The sequence below is a fragment of the Scylla paramamosain genome, chromosome 26, assembly GCF_035594125.1.
Source record: "Scylla paramamosain isolate STU-SP2022 chromosome 26, ASM3559412v1, whole genome shotgun sequence".
NCBI classification, from domain to species: domain Eukaryota; kingdom Metazoa; phylum Arthropoda; class Malacostraca; order Decapoda; family Portunidae; genus Scylla; species Scylla paramamosain.
In genome coordinates, this window is record NC_087176.1 from 20,979,890 (window position 1) to 20,993,807 (window position 13,918).

The 13,918-nt window shown below is 42.5% G+C and overlaps 1 long non-coding RNA gene across 2 annotated transcripts; it reads left to right on the top strand.

Annotated features, from left to right (window-relative positions):
• Positions 1-1,609: 1,609 nt before the first annotated feature.
• LOC135113817 (uncharacterized) lies at positions 1,610-12,019 on the top strand. Of its 2 annotated transcripts, none has more exons than XR_010275061.1 (3): positions 1,610-1,885; positions 9,888-10,064; positions 10,441-12,019. It is a non-coding gene; the product is annotated as an uncharacterized LOC135113817 (long non-coding RNA). The 2 variants fall into 2 exon arrangements; XR_010275062.1 differs by having other exon boundaries at positions 10,784-12,019.
• Positions 12,020-13,918: the final 1,899 nt, after the last annotated feature.

Sequence of the window (13,918 nt, forward strand, 5' to 3'; positions counted from 1 at the left end):
CTCTCTGGTGAGGAGGCAGAATATGGTGTCACCCAGGCTTCGTCTTACCAACAGGTCGGTGTGGGAGATTGCGGGACTGCCACACGTGCAGCACTTCTCTTCCTGCCCCCTTTGAGGTGCCCCTGATAACAACACTTTGGAGCACCACTCTCTCCACTGCCCTGAGCTGGACAGTCTGCTACCCCATGGAGTCCCAATCACTGATGTGTGCCGCCACCTCTTGATGGGTGATAACCTCGACGACATCCTCGCACGCTTCTCTAAATTTGGTGGATGCTGACGTCCGTTTGCTTTAGTGTTTGTAACTTCTTTTGAATTATATATTGTATACGTCTTTCAAACAATTATGCACTTGTTATGTGCTTGTTCCCTGCATATGGTCAGGACTGACGCCTTTATGCGTAATAAGTTAAATCTCTCTCTCTCTCTCTCTCTCTCTCTCTCTCTCTCTCTCTCTCTCTCTCTCAAAAGTTTTCTTGTTAATAATGTGGAAATCTTGTTAGTGTGTCACTAGCACCATAAAAACACCCTCAAAAATGAGTGTAACTTTAACTACGTAGAGCCTTTTGATTGGTGGAGGTGGTGCGGCGCAGAAGTGTTTCAGTAGGATGATTAGATGTGCCGAGTCGCCGCTGCCTCAAGAAAATGAACATCTAACAAATAATTCGTACGCTATTCATTGTTTGGACACTCGTGATACGTGATGACTTAGAAGTAGATAAGAGTATGTATTCTCTGTTCTCTTTTATAGGGTTTGGGAGGTCACCATTTGCGTTGAATTGATATCTACTGGTGAATCTGGCAACGCGACGCTTCAACTTAGGGATTCGAGTCAGGGTGGATCCCGTTTGGTAAGATTTACTTTCCGTAGTCCAATAATGTATCATGTCCTTTGAATAGTGTGTAATCTTAACCCTGCAATGCGGTTGAATGTTCTTTGTATGAGGTATAATCTCATCCTTGCTTCATACACACTACAACAATACACTTTGGTTGTGGATCAGGCACGTGGCACTTCAACACACATACACAACACACATACGTATTGGAGTAAGCGTAAGTAGGCATTTGAAACCAAGCTGATATACATCTTTCACATTCGTGTAATGCTATCATATCTCCATTGAAAACACGTGTAATCCTATCCTTACTGCATACATAGTACATTTATACAGTTTGGTGGTGAATCTGGCAGCGTAATGCTAAAGTTGAGGACTCGGGTCAGGATGGATTGCCGTTTGAAACCAAGCTAAAATTCGCCTTTCTTGAACCTGCAATGCTGATAAATGTTCTCTGTATAAGGTGTAATCTCATACTTACCTCGTGAACACTACAGGAGTACAATTTGGTGGTGAATCTGTCAATGTGACGTTTGAGGTATGGATTCAAGTCAGCGTAGATGTTTGAAACTGAGCTGAGATAAACCTTTCGTAGACCTTTCATGCTCTCATATACGTCCTTTGTATACCGTGTAATATTCAGCAATTGAGTGGCATATCCCGGCATACCAGATACCGGAAATAAAGAAAGGTATGAGAAAGACTCGAAGCAGTGAACCTCGAGAACGAACCGAGTCCCAGATTGGCCAGGCGGAGGTCCCACGCTGGCGTCACCACTCGAGGGACGAGGCGCCGCGCAGTCACGTGGATATCTGAATTGCGCGTTAATCACCTCAGTAATTGAACACCGGTGTCATTAGTTTGTGTAGTGGTCGTTAATTGTACTTTGCAGTAGTGCAGGCAAAGGAAGCGTTAGACTCTCTAGCTTCCATGGAGCTGACTTTGCCGTGGGTACTGAGCGCTGGCAGCAGGGAGTGTGGTGCTGGAGGCCTGGTGTTCCCTGTCTGATTTACTCCGTGGCGACGCCGGACAGCAGTAGGAGCGAGGTACAGTTGTTGATTCATGTTTGTTGTCTTTGGTGTGCAGTCACCATGTTTTGTTTGTTTATTTCATAACACGTGTTCACATGATAACTGAGGGTAAGTAGACTTTGTGACGTCACTGATACTAGTCCCCTCCCCCCACCCCCCACAGCCTGCCGCTCCCCACGGCAGCTTGTATCCTCGCTACTGTGTTTTCCGTGATGCTGTACATATGAATATCGTGCAGTGGTGTCACGGATAGTTTGAAGCTGTTATTTGCAATTGTATTTAGTGGCAATGATTGTTGGTCGTTACCATTGTTCAATAGTTTAGTCGCGTGTATCATTGCACTTGTAAGGGAGGAGGGCATGGGAGGAAAGGGTTGAGGGGACAGCGTGATGCAGTGACAGTCATGCTTGACTTCCTATATTCTTGTACTGATATGAGAGAGAGAGAGAGAGAGAGAGAGAGAGAGAGAGAGAGAGAGTGCGTGAGTGGCTGCCATTGTGGTGTGAACGACGTGACAGTCATCATAATGGCCGTGGTGGTCGTTATCAGCATAATCACCATCACCATTACCACTGCTGTAACAACCACCACCACCATTGTAACCTTCAATTCCACCATCACCAACCCTACCACCATTACTGTAACCAACACACCCCCATCACAACCACCACCACCACCACCACCACCACCACTAACAAGGTAACCAAAACAATCACCACCACTGTAACCAGCCAGCAACGATGGTTTCACTTGTCAGATTTTTCGGGTAGAATGAATAGGGAACATTACTTGGGGAAATTCCAGAACAGGGATGATAAGCCAACTGATTTCTCTAAATGCTACTTATTGAGATGTTAATGCAGAATCTATAGGAAAATTAAGACCAGATAAATTCAAGGACAAGGATGAAAACTCTACTGATCTAGTGACAATTATGTTCATGTGCTCTAGAACGTGTCATGTATTCTACAGGGACTGTTGTTTTGTCGCATCGTTCTTATTCTCTTCAACACGCCCATGAGCAGAATAAATAATAAATATATATATAATGAGGATAACGAATGACACCTGGGCTAGACAAGGACGCCACACTGCGCTGTATATTCTAATGATGTGCTCAGGTGTATAATTCTATTCGTGTCAGAGCTTCCTTAGCGATATCAGTGTTGGTTGTTGATATTCTTTATAGTATGTTGCTGGTGTTAGACGTTTGTCAGTGTTAGTGCCACGAACAAGACTCGCTAACGCAAGACGCCTCAGCAACAGGGTGGCAATGAACAATTCGTCCTCAGCAGCATGAAGTCGTATAAGATTTATCAGAGTAATACTTTCCTGGGTGGCTGCAGTGACCCGGGCGTTGTGACGGAGGCGGTAATGGACCATATTCTGACACCCTTCACCACACCTTCCCTAATTACAAAAAGTTTCAGAATATAAAGGATTTTTAAGAGTGTTTTTATGCTTCTAGAGACAGAGTAACATTTTCTACATTATTAACAGGAGAAACACTCTTGAATACTGTTAATCATCTGTGGCCTTTGAAAATAGTCATGGTGGGAAAGCAGAGAGTTTCTGAACATAGGCCAGCATTTCCTCCATATCAGCCTCGCCTCCTCAGCCAGACTAGACCTTCCGTTATTGGGTGTAACGTACTGGCGCGTGCCGCGCTTTCGCTTCACCCATTTCACGCTTCATTCGCTGCCTTCATCATGCTTGCAATAGACGCTGTACTCAGCATCTGCCCCGAGACTCTACTACTTTACGATGCTTCGCTGTGTGTGGTTTTGCAGTGTTAGCAACCCCGGGTTTTGCTGATCTCGAGGCACGTGGCGGGTCTTGGAATTTAACGCCTGTTAGATAATGTGGAGTGATAAGTGAATGAGTGATGAGCGAATGAACAGACTCGGTACTAAGGTTGTTAATGGCGGGTATGTAGCTACATTTTCGCCTGCTGAAATCAAGATATAGAGATATTGTAATATCACGAGTCATAGCATATTTTTTCATAATTTCATAGCTATGAAATGGAGTTTTTACCTTTGGAATGCTCGTATGCTTGAAAAGCCACATAGACTCGTATGCTTGAAAAGACACAAAGGTTACACTCGAACACACGTCCTGGCAACCGTCCCAAGATTTCCTTGTGTTATCAGCTCTGTAATGTGGCCGAGCCCAGCTGTGCGTCCCCTCCTCGTGCCGTTAACATTGGATTTGATCAGATCAGTCACGGAGGTAATCAGACCAGTTAGTATTGGTGCTGCTGTGTGGGCATCAGTTCTGGAGCGCGGAGGTAAAGAAACAAAAGAACAAAGGCAGCGCAGTTCGGGTGGTCTGCACCGAGCCTCGCACTGTGTATTTTTCCTGGTGAATGTGTAAGGGAAGGGACTGTATTTGAAAGGTTCGTTTCCAGCAGACTGACCATTCAAAAGAAAATTTCGTCATCATGCTTATCATTTTGAACGCTGAACCCTCAATTTTTTGTATCACAGGAAAGCGTACGCGTATGTAAAGTTAGACGCTCAGATCCCATCACCTTGTCAAAGGTTACGAATTAATGTTGTATAATCCTTGAACTATTCCATCATTAGCTATTGATTGCTATGAAATACTCCAGAGATTATGAATGGAAGTAAGTGTGACCGTTCCCAGGTATATATGCCTTATCTGAAATTACAAGAGTATACACACACACACACACACACACACACACACACACACACACACACCTCTTTCCATCATGTAAACATTCCCTCTTATCTTCGTACCCTACACACCATCATCTTTCCTCGTCTCCCCTCTCCCTCCCCTCCCTCTCCCTATCTCTCCCAGCCTCACATCACCCCCATCACCCCATCCCTGCTTCTGTATCACCGCGCACCATCTCTCCCTCTCTCCCTCAGATCGCTTCCCTGTTCTTCCTCCACTTTTCCTCCCCTCTCTTTCCTTTCTGCTTGAGATGCTTTTCTTTTTCCTCGCATTCCCCTTCGCAATATTTCCCCGCCTCTTCCTCAGGCGCCCTTCCCGAACCACTTTTCCTCCTCATCCTTTCCTTCTATCGCCTCCCTTATTCATCTCTCCTTCTCTCTCCTCTTTATTCTCTCTCTTCCCTTTCTCTCTCTCTCTCTCTCTCTCTCTCTCTCTCTCTCTCTCTCTCTCTCTCTCTCTCTCTCTCTCTCTCTCTCTCCTTCTCAGGCACCCTTCCCACCCACGTTTTTCTCTCCATCCCTTTCTTCCATCTTCTATATTTATTCTTCCTCTCTACTGTTTCTCTCTCTCTCTCTCTCTCTCTCTCTCTCTCTCTCTCTCTCTCTCTCTCTCTCTCTCTCTCTCTCTCTCTCTCTCTCTCTCTCTCTACCGCTGCGCCACGTCGATCCTCTGAACTGAAAAACTGCTCTTTCTCTCCAGCTTTATTTTTTTCACTTTTTTCTCCCTCCCCCACGCAAGTTATTTCTCTCGTAGGTTTATTAGAGTAATTTCCTCCTCTTCCCGGTGATTTGGCGAGATGCTTGATGAAATACACTACCCCAGTATTGCAAAACATGAAGATTCTGTCCGTCTATTTCTGTATGTCTGAGTTTGTCTCTCTCTAATTCCGAAAATCTGTCGTGTTTATCTGCTTTTTTTTGTCTCGTCTGTCTCTCTGTCTCTCTCTCAAAAATATGCATCATGTCTTTCTATGGCTCTCTCTGTGTGTGTGTGTGTGTGTGTGTGTGTGTGTGTGTTTTCTCTGCTGCGGAGAAAGTTATATTTTTTCTTTTTTAGTTTCATGGTTCCTCGCTCGCCTCCCTCGCTCGTCTGTTCTTGTTCTCTATGGCCTGTGTGTGTGTGTGTGTGTGTGTGTGTATGTGTAGCGTTCTCTATGGCCTGTGTGTGTGTGTGTGTGTGTGTGTGTGTGTAGCGTATATACTTAATTTTGTTGGCATAGTAAAAAGTGCTCTCTCTCTCTCTCTCTCTCTCTCTCTCTCTCTCTCTCTCTCTCTCTCTCTCTCTCTCTCTCCTGGTCAGGCGATACAAAGCGAACCTTAAAAAAACAGTAATGGCGCTACAAAAGAAAGAAAATACAGGTAGATTTAGATTTAGATTGAGAGAGAGAGAGAGAGAGAGAGAGAGAGAGAGAGAGAGAGAGAGAGAGAGAGAGAGAGAGAGAGCGCTTTGATACTTCACTTTGAAGGCGTGTGTCTGTGTGACTGTATTTACTGTCTGTCTGTCTTTCTTTTTGTGTACGGTGTGTTTGTCTGCTGCTCTCTCTCTCTCTCTCTCTCTCTCTCTCTCTCTCTCTCTCTCTCTCTCTCTCTCTCTCTCTTTCATCCACAGAAGGTAGATTTTGAGGATAAAACCGCGACCATTCAACACTTAAACTTTTCGAGCTTTTTTTTTTAAGGCAGTTGAAATGGTCTTCTGCATCTTCTCGTGTTCTTGACCAGTTTCCACATTTAAAAGTAACTAAATAGGCAAACAATTAATGAAACGAACGCATGAATAAGTAGATAAGTAAACAAATGAGTAAATAGTTAATTACGAAATCAAAATAAATGAAAAAAAATATTGAATACTCGGGCAGATAAGCAAAGTACTTGAAGGGTCAATAACCAAGTAAGATACTCGAGAATGACGTGTCTGTCCACAGCACGGCAGCTTTATACAAGTAAAGAATATAACGAGGCGGCGGGCGGTACTTGACCCCCCTACTGTAACTTCCCTCTGAGGTTCACAGGCCACAAAGGAAGCAGGCCCAGGACTCCCCGCGGCCGACTCTCCCTCACTGCTCGCCGCTCGGGGCACAAAACTTTTAGAAACTGTCGCCGTAGATCAATAGGTAGGCTTAGGCACCACCTCACCCCGCTGATCTGCACGGCTTGGTGGGAGGAACTCTTTTTGTGCCTGGTGTTGTTGGTATTGCTGTCGTGGTGGCGGTGTTGCGTTGAGGCAGCGGGTTTCCTGTTGTACAATTCAAGCCACATTGAGGCAATACTTTGTCTCTAAGCAGGGAAGAATGAATTTTCTAGGCTTCTTGAGCAAGTTACAAGTATCCCATATTAATTATAGCATAGATTGATAATAACAATAAAATATAGAAGCAGTGAAGTAACAATAAAATACAGGAGTGAAGTCCCAGTATTGGAGGAGTAAATGTATTGTTGGCGGAGACAGTACTCATGTGTTCTGTGGTTGAAATATCATTCAGAGGAGGACAAATGGCGGGACAGGCAGTGCGGAAGCTGGCCATTACTCTTCCCAGGATGGCCTCAGTCACCGGCCGTCCCATGACCGCGCCGCGTGTCGTCCTAACGCTGAGCAGCACTTGGGTCACCACATCTCCCAGAGGCAACACTCTTTTCTTTCAATAAACTCATCGGTCAGTGTGTAGACTTCATCGATCAACAATTAATGTACAGTCGTATCATGGGGACTAAAAATAACACTAGTTTGTGAGGTAGTGGGTTCATGTCATTGGTTCATGTTAATGGTGTTTGTGTTTAATTACCCAGAATCATTCAGGTCTGTTTTATTCCATTTAAGAGCGTCCAACTTCAGCTCCCTCCATTTCTCGAATGGCGCACGACAGACCTTGTATTGTTCAAGATCTCGAAAACTTGAATATCGAGTCCTTCTACTGGACACAAGCATTCAGACAACTATTCCCTCTTCATTATTATTCAACCATCTCGCCTTCAACCGTTTTTTTTATTCTCCGTCTTTCAGTTGATGACTATACAGGGGCTTTGCCGAGCATGTATAGGATACAGCTTCCCATTTATGTAAAAAAAAAAAAAAAATGAATCTTTACCAAGCACGGTGAATTCAAAAGCCTTTCGATTAAAGATTTTTCTCCCTTAATTGTTTTGCATCTCACCCACTGCCATGCAGGAGTAAACCAGTATCTGGACTCTTTCCTCCCTTTAACTGGAGAACTTCTGGACATTCTTCCCTATTCAAAAATGCCGCATTTAAAATTTCACCCTCATATATCACGATTTATCCAGCATTAAAAGAAAACGATAAATCTTTTTTTTTTATTTGTAAAAGGGGTCAGGCCAGGGGCAACACAATGCGACAAAAAAGTGTCACTGATGGTCCCCGTCACTAAAGAAAACCGTTCAAAAACAAGTCCAAAATTACATTGTGAAAAGTCTTGGAACTTTTCTTTTGTAAAGGTCTGAAATCATAGGCAGGTGGAAATACAGTCGTTGGCAGGGAGTGTCAGACTTTTCCGGCAGAAAGATTAAAAAAAGACAGAGAATACTAGGTTAACTCTTGCATCTGTACAGAAACCAGTTAGCAAAAGTGGATTAAAAAAACTTAACCCTCTCACTGCGATACGCAACAATTCACGTCACTAGAAGCACTGTACAGAATTTTTACCATCACCTGCAGGAGAGAGAGAGAGAGAGAGAGAGAGAGAGAGAGAGAGAGAGAGAGAGAGAGAGAGAGAGAGAGAGAGAGAGAGAGAGAGAGAGAGAGAGAGAGAGAGATTAAAAAACCAGACCTCCTAATACCTAGTCAGTATATGTCTGGAGGTGACTGTTGAAACGAAATAAACTTATCACACTGCTTTGTGATAAGATGCACCAAATATCACCTAAATGGTTAAAAAAAAAAAAAAAATGCCGACCTAGATAAATAACATAACCATATTCATTAGACAGTTTTAAGGTCAGTACAATCTGTCACAGGGTTGTAGGGTGCGTTGAATGCGATTTTGGACACGCTAAATAACCATGAAAGGTAAAAAAAAAAATATTCACATGCTCCCTTCATTTAACAGTATTGAAATCAGTACATTGTCACTGGATACTGGCGTCTGGTAGATTCCGTCGAGAAATGAAGTTCTTGTGTTGTCTTTCCCGCTCTTCCTGCAATTGCCTCGTGTGTGGTGTCGCCTACGTGTGTAGCAGCAGAGTACCCTGCGCGCTGCTGCTGCTACTGCTGCTGCTGCTGGCACTGAGCCTCCCTGGAAAAAAAAGGAGGATTTGAGGTCGTACTTATCTGATTTCCCACTCGTCCTTCCCCCCCGTCTCCTTCAGTCTACGTGACCAAAGTTAGAGTTTCACTATTTCTTTCTTTCTCTTCGTAGAATCTTTGCCCTCGAGGATTCCTTTTTCCGTCCAGGTCTTCCGCTCTTTGAACCCTTAATGTCGTTATTTTTGTACCTCTCTCTCTCTCTCTCTCTCTCTCTCTCTCTCTCTCTCTCTCTCTCTCTCTCTCTCTCTCTCTCTCTCTCTGAGGCAACAGTAAGTACCTTCGAAATCCTTGATTACGTATTTTTTTCTTGTTACGTAATTGAACATTATGTACGACATGACACAATGGGAATTAAGCTGAAAAATAAAGTTAATTAGTGAGATGTTTTGTTTCCCTGTCTTTAGTGAGTACAAGGCTTGGGAAAGATGAAGGAATAGGGAACAAAATATTTTCCAGGACTTACCGAGGAAGGGGGACGAGGAGCTTGAAATCTTGGTTTACTAAGTGCTTAAGGTACAGGATTAGCCATTTAAGCCATGAAGGTGAAGGTAGCGATCAGTGGCTAAAGAAATTTATGTGGATTCGAGTGGATATTAAAACGGTAACACGCTTAGGTTCTTACGTAGGTCGTTTGGAGGAACACTATCCACATTACAATAGAAAAGAAACGTGTTGGTAGCCTGTAGTGGTCACTAACTAACAAGACGGATCCAAGTAAACATATTGCAGCAACAGACTTTTAGTTTCTTTATTACGCTGTTTCGTTAAAGTACGGTACTTGACACTTAGTATAGTACTGGAGGAAAATTAGCCACATTATGATAGAGGAAGAAAGGTGTAGAAAGCTTGTACAAGGTGATTTCAAGTGAATGTAAGTGAAGAAAGGTGTAGGAAGCTTGTACAAGGTGATTTCAAGTGAATGTAAGTGAATCAAACAGCAACAAACTTTTACCGTGTGTGTGTGTGTGTGTGTGTGTGTGTGTGTGTGTGTGTGTGTGTGTGTGTGTGTGTTCACGCGGGTCGGTGTATAATATAAAACGATTTTCTTCACCAGCCGAAAAAAATCCTATCCCACAAACGAAATGTCGTCTAAAACCTCCAATATCTCACCCTGACTTCACTCAACGTGGCGGTGAGTAGCAGCGTCCGCCGCCTGTCACGGGACTGCCTACCTCCACTAATGACCGACTTGGTGACGTCTGACGCCTCCAAGTCCCTGATTTCTGTTACAGTGAGATCAAAATGATTACTTGATATTTAGTTCTCTCTTATTTCGCCCTAAAAGGATAATTTTTTTACCTTAATTTGTGGTTTACTCTTTATTTACGAGATGCTTCAGAGATATACCATTTTACAAAAGCTAAGTGATTGCTTCCATGACTGACTATTTTTTAACGTCAGACCCAGCCTGAATCATGTGAATTATTTAATCAGCGTTGATTGCTTCCTCTCTCCAATTACTTTCATATATTTTTTTCAAGGTATGGTTTATATCATGTATGAATTGACTTCCACGTTTTTAAGCTCCTAATAATTTTTTTTTTGTGTATTTACTTTGTTCTTATTGTTCTTATTGTGTTTTAAGTCAATTCTGGATTTCTTTCTAGGAATACCACCACCACCACCTCCTCCTCCTCCTCCTCCTCCTCCTCCTCCTCCTCCTCCTACCTTGACATTGCCACCTCACCCCCTCGAGTGCTTTCCTCAGCCTCCGATCATCACATCATGACCTGCCGTGCCTGTCTTCCTGAACTCCTCCTCCTCCTCCTCCTCCTCCTCCTCCTCCTACCTTGACATTGCCACCTCACCCCCTCGCGTGCTTTCCTCAGCCTCCGATCATCACATCATGACCTGCCGTGCCTGTCTTCCTGAACTCCTCCTCCTCCTCCTGCTCCTCCTCCTCCTCCTACCTTGACATTGCCACCTCACCCCCTCGCGTGCTTTCCTTAGCCTCCGCTCATCACATCATGACCTGCCGTGCCTGTCTTCCTGAATAGCAGCCGCGATGTCTTCATCTTCAACTTGCGCCTCATTTCCTGCAAACTCGTACGTCTTCTTGAGCGGCGGGTTTGCAAGCGAGATAAAAAGAAAAGGAAAAAAGGATAAAGGAAATATAAAGAAAAAGAAAAAAAAACGGAGAGAGAAAACGGACAGTAGGAACCGAACTGAAATGCTGAAACGATATCGAATGAAAATAAATAAATAAATACTACTTTTCAAAGACGGATATTCAAGTGCAAGATGAGCCTTGAAATTTTCATATTACTAAACAAATACTTAAAGAATAAAAAAAACTTTTGATCAATAAGGGCTTCAATTGTAAACACCCATTGAAATCTTGCAAGGCCACAAAAAAAAAAAAAAAGGCTAAACACAATGAATCGGATTAAAATTGACGAGTCATTGAAAAAGACAGATAAAGAATCACAAAAAATAAATAAATAATAATAATAAATAAATAAATAAATAAATAAGAAATATTGATCAGATATTCAACTGTAAGAAGCGGAGTGAATGTTTTGTGAGGCGGGGTAGGCGGCTGGGAGCTCCATCCAGTGCGGGGCCAGAACCTTACAAGAGAGGCCCGGGAAAATGTTGAGGTCCCGCAGTGAAGTGGCTGGCCTTGGAGTGTCCCTGCGAGAGGCCGAGATAAAAGCTTCCCTTCCACGCTGACTTACGCTGCTGCTAAACTTTTCTCGGCAGCGTTTTCCAGTAATGCTGCGACACTCTGGCTGAAGGCGTAGGTACGAGTATAATACGATGCGATGGTAGTATGATACGAGTATTTACGAAGCTTTTTTATTTGTTTCCATCCCGAATTTTCCTATTAATTATGTGACATTGGTGCTTGATGACATACAGTATAATAGGATACAATGCTTAGTATGATATTAGGAAGCGTTATTTATTTATTTTTTTTCATATTGCGTTGTTTCATGTCAAGAATAATACATGGATTTTCCTATTAATTCTGGGACACTGCGGCTTGATGGTTTACCGTATAATACGATAGAATGTTTAGTATAATATTTCGGAGGATTTGTGTATTTGTTTTAATGCATTGTTTGATGTAAGAAATACTTAAGACAGTAATTAATATCACGTATATTTTCCAGCAGACTTGTAGAATGTTTAACGTTGTAACTGACCAAAAATATAAAGTACAGAAATAACATACAAGGAAAATGTGTTTAGTTATTGTATTTGTACCTATATTCTAGAAATAGTTATTCTCGTGTGAAAATATCCTTGAGAACCAGACTAATGAACTGTGTGGCCTTTAAAAACTTGAGACAACAAAGCGTTCCAAAATAAGGGATGTAGGCAGATCAATGATTTAAGGGTGAAAACTTTCACATGCCATGCAACACATGTTCACGGGAGACGGTAACAGCTGGGGGCGAATCTCCGCCTGCCAAGTAGTGGGTAAGGTTATTACTGTGTGTGTGTCTTTCTCTCTCTCTCTCTCTCTCTCTCTCTCTCTCTCTCTCTCTCTCTCTCTCTCTCGAGAGAGAGAGAGAGAGAGAGAGAGAGAGAGAGAGAGAGAGAGAGAGAGCCCAGACGCGTATACACACATGCAAATACGCGGAATGGAGGAGAAAATTAAGTTATGAAGTTCTGAAAGACTTTAGGGAGTATATGAATAAGTTGAAGAAGGTTTAAACTTGCGAGACTACAGTAGTCGTTACGATTAAGAAATAAGTGTGCGTGGAGCTCCCGAATGTGACAGATACTGGACAGCTAAGTGAGTGGCGGAATCGTCGGGGTTGGAGGGCGGAATATACTGTTTGGTGAGTTACTGATAATGTACGTGGTGAGGTAAAACGTTGTTCTGATTCCAAGTGTGGTGAAATAAAAAAATAATATTTCCAAGTGATGAAATAAAAAAAAAATGAAAAATAATTCCAAGTGTGGTGAAATAGTGTTTCATGTCTTAATGTGGTAAAATGGATCGGGATTTGATTCTTGGGGGTGGAAGATATGAAACGTTTATCGGTCTCTTATAAGAACACAAGAAGATAATGGAACTTGCAACAGGTCATTAGTCTTACACGTGGTAGTCCCTGTTCGAAACATACTTACTTACTTACACTTATCATCCTTATACATAAATTTGTTTACTTACACTTATCATCCTTATACATAAATTTGTTTATCTCTTTTCGATCTCATATTTGGTGGTGAAATAAAAGGGATTTGATTCTTGCAATGTAAAGAAAGGTTTTGATACGTATAATGACGTAAAAAGAGGTTTAACATTTGAGAACTACGTAAAAAGGTTAGGAATTATGTTGAGAAAAACAAATTGGTTTCCATGCGTGGTATCATAAAAAAGTACCTTACCTCATATTTGATGAAATAAAAATCACTTGATCAAAAGACTGACCCACATTCAACATTGGAATTAAGAGGAATGGAGGACGAAAAATGTGTTAGAAGGCTTATGCTGAAGGCTTACACAATGAGAGAGAGAGAGAGAGAGAGAGAGAAGTGGGTGCAAGTTGTAAGAGGATTGTTTCAAGACTCAGGCAACTTTTTTCATCTTTTTATGTAAAGAAGGATTATATACTGATGATGTTGCTGTTGGGAACTCTGGATGAGAAGAAGAGTGCGAGAGGATACTGGCATTACTGATAGAGAGAATAGGGTTAGCTAAATCGAAGAATGGTTATCTGTGCATCCGATTTAAGTTAATTTTTTTTATAGTATTTAATGTTTGTGTGTGTTTGGAAGGAATATATTTATTGAAGTATATTTCTTTGAAGTAGGTAAGGAAGATTAGAACAAAGTGGTTGCTGTTTGAAATCAGAAGACCTACATGTGGCAATTTATATGTAACACACACACACACACACACACACACACGGGGAAGAAGGAAAGCAGTATATAAAGCTCGAAAAGGATGAGAATCGCCACACACACACACACACACACACACACACACACACACACACACACACAGGTGAGCAGAGGGTTAAAGGATGGACTGGCAGTAAAAGCTTCCGTAGGGATTAAACTAAAAGCCGAATATCGGAGCGAGGAGGCGAAACCGAGGCAGACTGAGGAACAGAGCGAGGCAGACTG